At 36.5% G+C, this 7317-nt stretch overlaps 1 long non-coding RNA gene across 3 annotated transcripts in view; it reads left to right on the top strand.

Moving 5' to 3' along the window:
• Positions 1–207: 207 nt before the first annotated feature.
• The window catches only part of LOC116216434, a 111255-nt gene continuing 104145 nt past the window's right edge, over positions 208–7317 (top strand). The window contains exon 1 of one of the 3 annotated variants that reach the window (XR_004159164.1): positions 208–2238. This is a non-coding gene — a long non-coding RNA (uncharacterized LOC116216434). The remainder of the gene's footprint in view (positions 2239–7317) is intronic. The other 2 variants (XR_004159162.1, XR_004159163.1) reach the window with 2 other exon arrangements.

The following is a 7317-nucleotide window of genomic DNA, read 5'->3' as shown; positions in this document are numbered from 1 at the left end:
CCTAAACAACCTGCTGTAGCTGCTTTTTCACTGGGTGGCAGATTGGACAAGGCAGTCTCCAGATAGCTCTTCCAACCTCAGTAATTCTTTGTTGCTATGAGTTTACTGATAGATACAGCAGGATCCATGATGGTAAGTGATATTATTTGCCTCCTCTTCCACAGGACATTATTTATTTTTTTCTTTTTCTTTTTCTTTTTTGTATGAAGTACCTTATTTTGAGCTTTATATATATATGCATATATATATGTATATGTATATTCCATAGTTTCCTATCCTGAAAGGTAGTCATCATTTACAAATGATACCTTATGGTATTTACTGTGACAAATATTAAAATAATTTTAATTCAAGATTTGTAAAGTATACATTTTGTAAATCACCTTTTTCTCCAGACTAATTTTTAATACCTTATTGGATCATTCACAGTGGCTGAGCGTTTCTGAAAGAAATATATCAGCAGCAATCTTGAGCCCTTCTTTAATAACAGGATATGTTCTGCTCAAGGTAACTGGTCACTGTTTTTTGTTTTTTTTTATTTTCCCAAAGTAAATGTCCATGTTCCAGAAATGCAGATGTATTTTTTTTTAATAAGTGAAAGGTTGCATTAATAAAACCATTTTATTTGCAGTGCTGAAATAGGTTTAGAAGCAACTTTACCCTTTACGTGGGCCAGTAACATCTTAATGGCCCACCTAGAATAATTTATCTTTTTTTTTTAATGTTTCTCCTGAAATGCAACTTCACTTTATTTAAGATGGTTAAGACCAAAAGGGGGAGAAAGAATACTGGAGAAATTCTTATTTTGCCTTTACTTCTCCTTTGTGTTCTCCTGAGTATGTGGATTTCTTCAACTGATTTTGCCTGAATCTTGATGCTCCTTTGGGTTGAGAATTACTTAAAATTTATTTAACAACTATCGTTATTACTGCCCTACTGCATTTAGCAAGTTTTAACGATGTTAAAGGAAAAGTCATTGCGCTGGATCTGACAGTACATGAGAGGTAAATCTGCCACAATTCCATGTCCCAGCTTCAGTCAGTAACACATAGCAAGGCTGATCTGTATTCTCAGCAGTTGTACACGGGCAGAGCAAATGCATTCACCACATATATCCAAGTCTGGCTGCTGGCACCCGGAGCCTAACTACATTTTCTGGCATCAAGGATACATGGCCACTGTGACCTGCAATCATACTCCAGTTTTTAACAGTGAAGTCTGCTGTGGTGTCTTCACTTGCTGACATCACAGACACACAGGTTCTCCAAGCTGTAGGTGTACAGTGATTCCAGTTGATATGCTTAGAAACTCCCTTATACAAACCTATACAGTCAGATATAGTCCTTCACTCAGGAAAAGAGTTAGAAATGAATTTAGGCAGGTTGCACTGGACAGGTACAGGATGTGAGGGGTAAGCTTACTGACCAGACAATTAAAAAATTAATTTTGTATGACCAGCCATTTTTGTCCTGTATCTTTCTATTTTCCCCATGCTTGTTCCTCTCCAAACTGCCATCAGGTGAGGCTGATGGAGCTTGGACTGTTCAGCCTAGAGAAACAGAGGCTCAGGGAGCATCTCATCAGTATCTTTAAATACCTGAAGAGAGGCTGCAAAGATGAAACCAGGATCTTCTCAGTGTTGCCTAGTGACAGGACAAGAGGCAGTGAACACAAAATGGAACACAGGAGGTTCCGTCTGAACATCGAGAGGTGCTTATTTACTGTGAAGTTAACTGAGTACTACAATAAATTGTTTAGAGAAGTTGTGATATCTTCTTCCTAGGCAATCTTGAAAAGCCACTTGGACATGATTCTTAGCAGCCTGCTCTAGTTTAGTCTATTTGCTTGATCAGAGAAGTTGGATGACATAACCTCCAGAGGTCCCTTCCAACCTCAACCATTCTGTGATTCTGTAAATCCATATCTTTCCTTTCCTTTGGTTTTATGTACAAGTACCTCATCAGAAGTCTTCTGTAATCCTAAAGTACTCTTCTGTATGTCATAATGTGTTCATAATGCTAGGGCATCCCCTGCCTCCCCAACTTCCACCATAGCTGGTAAAATGCTCTATTCTTGACTCATGATATGTTTCATTCTTCAAGAACGGGGCTGAAGCTCTCCTGGGACAGTCCTGAGAGATTGGGCGAATTCCTGTTACGGGTCTGTAAGCCAGGACAGAGTATTATTTGGGCTCCCCTCCAATCAATTGTCTCTCTGGACTCCTTTGTAGGAGTACAGGTAGGTTTTTCATAGAATTATTTCGTCTTGTAATCTAACAGAGAACACTGCAGTTTCTTGAGTATTGCACTTCCACACACACACAAAAAGATTTTTCCACAGAGATCTCTATGAATACCATCAGTATTTTCTAGAGTTGTCTATGAATGAAAGTTCAGAGTAAAACAGGGAAAGTAAATAGTGATGTTAATAGAATGCCTATTCATAGTATGTGTGTTTTAAAATTCTTGTGTGATGTACTTTAATAGTCTATTCTAACAACTTCAAAATGCCTTTCATTTATTTTGGAGTGAGCAGCTGGAAAAAAATCCGGTCTTTTATAGTTTGTCAACCTGATAAGGTACCTGCATGACTATTATTGTCGGGAAACACCTCGATTTTGCATAATTTCTTGCTCTTTGTGTGAGTGGACAATTATACAGTCTAACTATACAGTTGAATTAATTGTATTCTTTTTTAGCTTGAGCTGCCTTGATCTTCCAGTGAGGCAGTTTCTGAGTTAAGTTCTTTTTGGTAGCTATCTTACTTCTGTGTATCTTAGTCAGGCTGTCTTATATCTAAACATCTGATAACCTCACAGTCTACCTGCCTTGCCCATTGACTGTTTCTCCCTGAGCAGATTAATGTAATTGTAGCCTGTTGGACTCTGGTGAGATTAAGAAATGCTTCACTGGCTTTTTCATAGATCTCAGTGATGTGTGAAGTGATGGTGACTCTACCAGTGAAAAGTCCTTGAACTCACATTCCATCTATTGGTGAGGCTTAGTCTAGGAGATGTTGTGTTTCTTCATAATACAAAAGGATATTGTGTAAGTTAAAATGAAAAACAGAAATATTTATGAAGATTCAGCCTGTGAATACTTAATATGTTTACGGCAATTATCTTTACTTTTTTGGGAAGGTCAGATATCTTCTCTGTTAAAAACACACTTTCCTACAAAAGCTTGTCATGAGGGAAATGGCTAAAATTGAAAAGAAGTTAAAACTTATTTTAATTGCTCATAATGCAGGTGCTGTGAGACTTTCAAGAAGTCTTACTAACCAACAGCTATGTCAAAGTAAAAGAAAACAGATTATTTTGTTATTTTTAAAAAAATTATTTTCCTATTTTAAAGTGCTTTTTCAGGAGAAGCTTCATTCAATATTAAACAGGAGTGCCATTTTCAGAGAGAAAACTAACTTAAAGAGTAAAGCCTCCACTATTTATGCTAAGGGGGTGGACAGTTACATCTAGTGAATTAGTTACATAACATGTAGCACAGATTTATTTCCTGGTGACTCCTTTCAGTGACAATCACATTCTTCTTACATTTGCTGAAACTAATCCAACTATTTAATTTGTAGTAACTGTAGTTCAAGAACTGCAGGTGAATTTGTTTCATACCTAAACCACTAGGTATTTGTTTTTACTTACCTTTAGTGTCTTAAAATGTTTCAGTTTTTGTTTTGTGGTTTTCTGTAGAAAACCATTTACTCTTGCAAAATATCCTTAAAAGCCTGTTAAGAGACCTTAATATCTTGGTTGGAAAGATTAATAAACTGCAGCTGCTCTTTGTCTGTGCAGTGAATGTTGAGAATTTCTAACATATGGTAAAGGATTGTAACAGGCAGCTCAGAGGATATCCACACACTGATGAAAAAATGCTCAGGGGCCTGGAGCAGAAAAAAACACCAAGCATTTTCAGTTCAGCTTATTAGCTTGTGAAGGAGTAATCACATTTCAACATTTGGTTACTTACAGTTATTGGCTTAAAGAGGAATTGGAGATAAAAAGTTTCCTTTTGCTTTATGATGCTTACTTTTCCCCCAAACAGAAATATTTTTTGCCATTAAAAATAAAATGAAAATTGTTACTGTTAGATATTAATTTTGTTCTTCTTTCCTAATGATAGTAGCAAGGTCTTTGAAGGACAGAAACATTAATGTCACATGAGAACGCTACCTGAGCCTCAGATTCTAGAAAAAGATCATAGATTTGTATTTGCAGTGGATCTGACTTTACAACTTATGCAACACACGGGTTTCTTTTGAAATAATTGGCATGCTTCCTGCTGAGTTCTAAGGACCTTTGAATTCAGCAGAATCGTAGATGGCTCATCTGAGTTCAGTATGTATTAATTTTGCCCAGTATTACCTGGAGGAAAAATAATATGTAATTGTGATTTCTTTTTGCGAGGTAATTGTATTGAAGAATGTTTTGAGAACCACAGCTATGTTGAAGCATTAGAAAAACAAAGTGAAAAGGAGAGGGCCGGTGAAAATGGTTAATTCATGTGCATCTGTGAAATGAAAACAACTGGCACAATGCTTGCCACAAAGAAATTCAAGACACTGCTTTATTCTATGCAAGTCTCAGTGATATTTTAACAGTTTACAAAAGCCTCAGAATTGCCTTGTGTAATATTAGTGTTGGCTTTGAGAAATCAGTGGGAACTTGATAGTTTATATCTGGAATAAAGCATTTGTGAGCAGAGCTTGGAATTCATTGCAAATGTAAGGCAGCTGGAACGATGTTTTCCTATGGATATAATCACATTGCAAAAACGATGTAACATTTGCTAAACAGAGGCATGAGTAGAAGTACATGCTTAGCAATACTCGGTAGAAGGAGTACTTAACATATGCAATCATCAGCAATGGTTTTAAGAGAAAAATAAGTTTTGGAAATGCTTAGAGAAGCAGCTAAATTCCTAAAAATTATAAATACTGCATTTCTCAGTCTCATGGCATTTATTCTTTTGAGGATGAAAACTCAATCATATGAGAAAGTGCTTCAGAGACAATAGCAGTTGAGACTTGAAGTTTTTTAAGGCAACAGTACCAAAGTAATTCTGTGCAGAAAAGAAGCCTGAAACAGTCCTGCTTTCCTAACTGCCTTTCACTTTGAAATAATCTCCAGAATTGATTTACAGAGTGAAGGTGAAGATAGTGTAATAAACTACCAAATCAAAACAAGATAAATGTAAATCATTGCAAAAGATGAATGGGAAAAGGGAATCTGCATGCCAAGCATATGTGGCAGCTACCAAAACCTACTAGGTTTGAAAGCAAAATGCTGGCCTTTCAGACAAAAACCTGATGTGCAGAGGGACAGGAAGAAAGGGTTCACCACCCAAATGGTGAGGGGTATGTCTGTCCCTTTGTGCTAAATTTGCTGAATAGGCTTCTGTTAAGAAGAAATTAAACTTCTTAACATTCTGTTTAACTTCTTGTATGTATGTAGTTTGCTTTTGCTGACAGAGCTTGGTACTTAGCAAGCTTAATACAGAAGCAGCAGTTGTTAGACCTCTACTGTATTCTTATGCAATGCCTTAAGGTGTCAGGAGAATTAGTGGAAGAACTTTCTGGAAATCTCTTGGGCTCATGTGTATTGTCATATACATGTTGCTTTGCTCTGTGACTGTTTAATGGATGGATAGTTTTCTAATCTAGAAGGGCAAGCCAAGAAGGCCAAGGGAAGGGAGTAGAAAAAGCTCAACAGCCTATAATTTGACAAATGCTACCTTGTGGGCAACTCTTCACTTTCAGCCATTATTTCATGGTGCTTGTATGATGAGTTGGGTAGCTTGAATAACAGTGAAGTGATTGCAATAGAATATATCTAAATATCACTTAGGGACTTAGAGATCTCAGAAAATGGAGCATTTGAAGACTGACATTGGGGCCAGTTTTAATCTTTACATCTGAATTTTGCAAACTTTTCTCAGGAGAAACATAATTCCTGCTAGTGGCCATCTTAAGTGGTCATCTTCACTACTTGTAAAAATATATTGGCTCTTACTATGTGTATTCTAAATTAGTTTTGAGTATGCAGTACCATGAAGATGAGAGTATATCCAATGGGGGCTGTCCTTGATGATTCTTAGTTGAAGACATCTAGATCGTACTTGAGTACTCTTTGAGAGAATTTAGAAAACAAATGGCCTCTTCCTTTTTATCCTGACTTATGTTGGAAGTTTATACGATATCGCTGTCCTTCCAAAAAGAGGACTCTGCTTATTTTCATGTTTGGTTAGTTTTGCCTTGCCAATCAGTCTTCCTGCATGCTCAGCAAGATGTTCTGCCTATATGCATTTAATTTGCTTATTTTGTTTTTGACTGGCAATTTTTGTTGCTCAAATCCCTTAATTTTTTAAGGTAGAAGATTTCTACTAGCTGTAAAGTAGCTCAGTTTTCTTCTAGTCTGCTTACATTTCTGAAAGTAATCTTGTTAATGCCAGACATGTCTGTATTAGTGTCTGTAATGTAAAATGTTATGTCACAGGATTTTTCTAGTTGTGCTGAGAATTGCCACATAGATTTAACTCTGCTGCACTTACAATGCCCACAGGTGATTAAGGAGTACATCTCTGTATGCATGGGGAAATGTCTTCAATAGCATCTGCATAGAGTAGCCGCCCTTTTGCCATGTAAAACAATATCTGGAATTTGTGTGTTGGTGATTTATTTTCTTTGTTGTTGTTGTTGTTTTTACTGGTTCTCCTGGCAGAAATAAGGACCAAAGATTTGGAAGACAGATTCTTGGTTTTGTCTGTCTTTTTTCTGAGTAGTAAGTATCTGTGGGCATCCTTACACATGTGCACACACTAGGCAGTTTGAAAGCTGGAATCATATGATATATTGCAGAATCATCCAAGACAATTACTTCAACAGCTTCCAAGTAAGCAGCTCTTCCTTCTCTGTCATCATTTTCAGTTACAAGTTCTTTGTTGGCGCAAACAACTCAAAGCAAAGATGAAGTTTCTTAACAGAGTTTTTGCATGGGTACAGGGCAGTCACTGTTCATTTCTTCACATTGAACTGTAAGATTTATCACCTTTTTTATTCTATTTTTTTTAATACTGTGAAACTGTCTATTTTCATTATGATGAAGGATTGTGTTTGTGTAGCACTGTGGCTGTCTGGCTCATTGTTTTAGTTGTTCCAGTTATTTTCAACAATATTCAGAAGTGATAGCAACATAGGAGAACATAGGAAGTTAGAGAAAATTCTCTTAGGGGAATTATGTGTTACTGTTTGTCAACATAAAATACCAGATGCTTAAAATTACTTTTTTAGATACTAAATGGAGAAAGAAAA

The sequence above is a fragment of the Meleagris gallopavo genome, chromosome 3, assembly GCF_000146605.3.
Source record: "Meleagris gallopavo isolate NT-WF06-2002-E0010 breed Aviagen turkey brand Nicholas breeding stock chromosome 3, Turkey_5.1, whole genome shotgun sequence".
In the NCBI taxonomy this organism is placed as follows: Eukaryota; Metazoa; Chordata; class Aves; order Galliformes; family Phasianidae; genus Meleagris; species Meleagris gallopavo.
The sequence above is the reverse complement of the archived record's forward strand: the minus strand, read 5'-3'. Positions and strand labels throughout refer to the sequence as shown.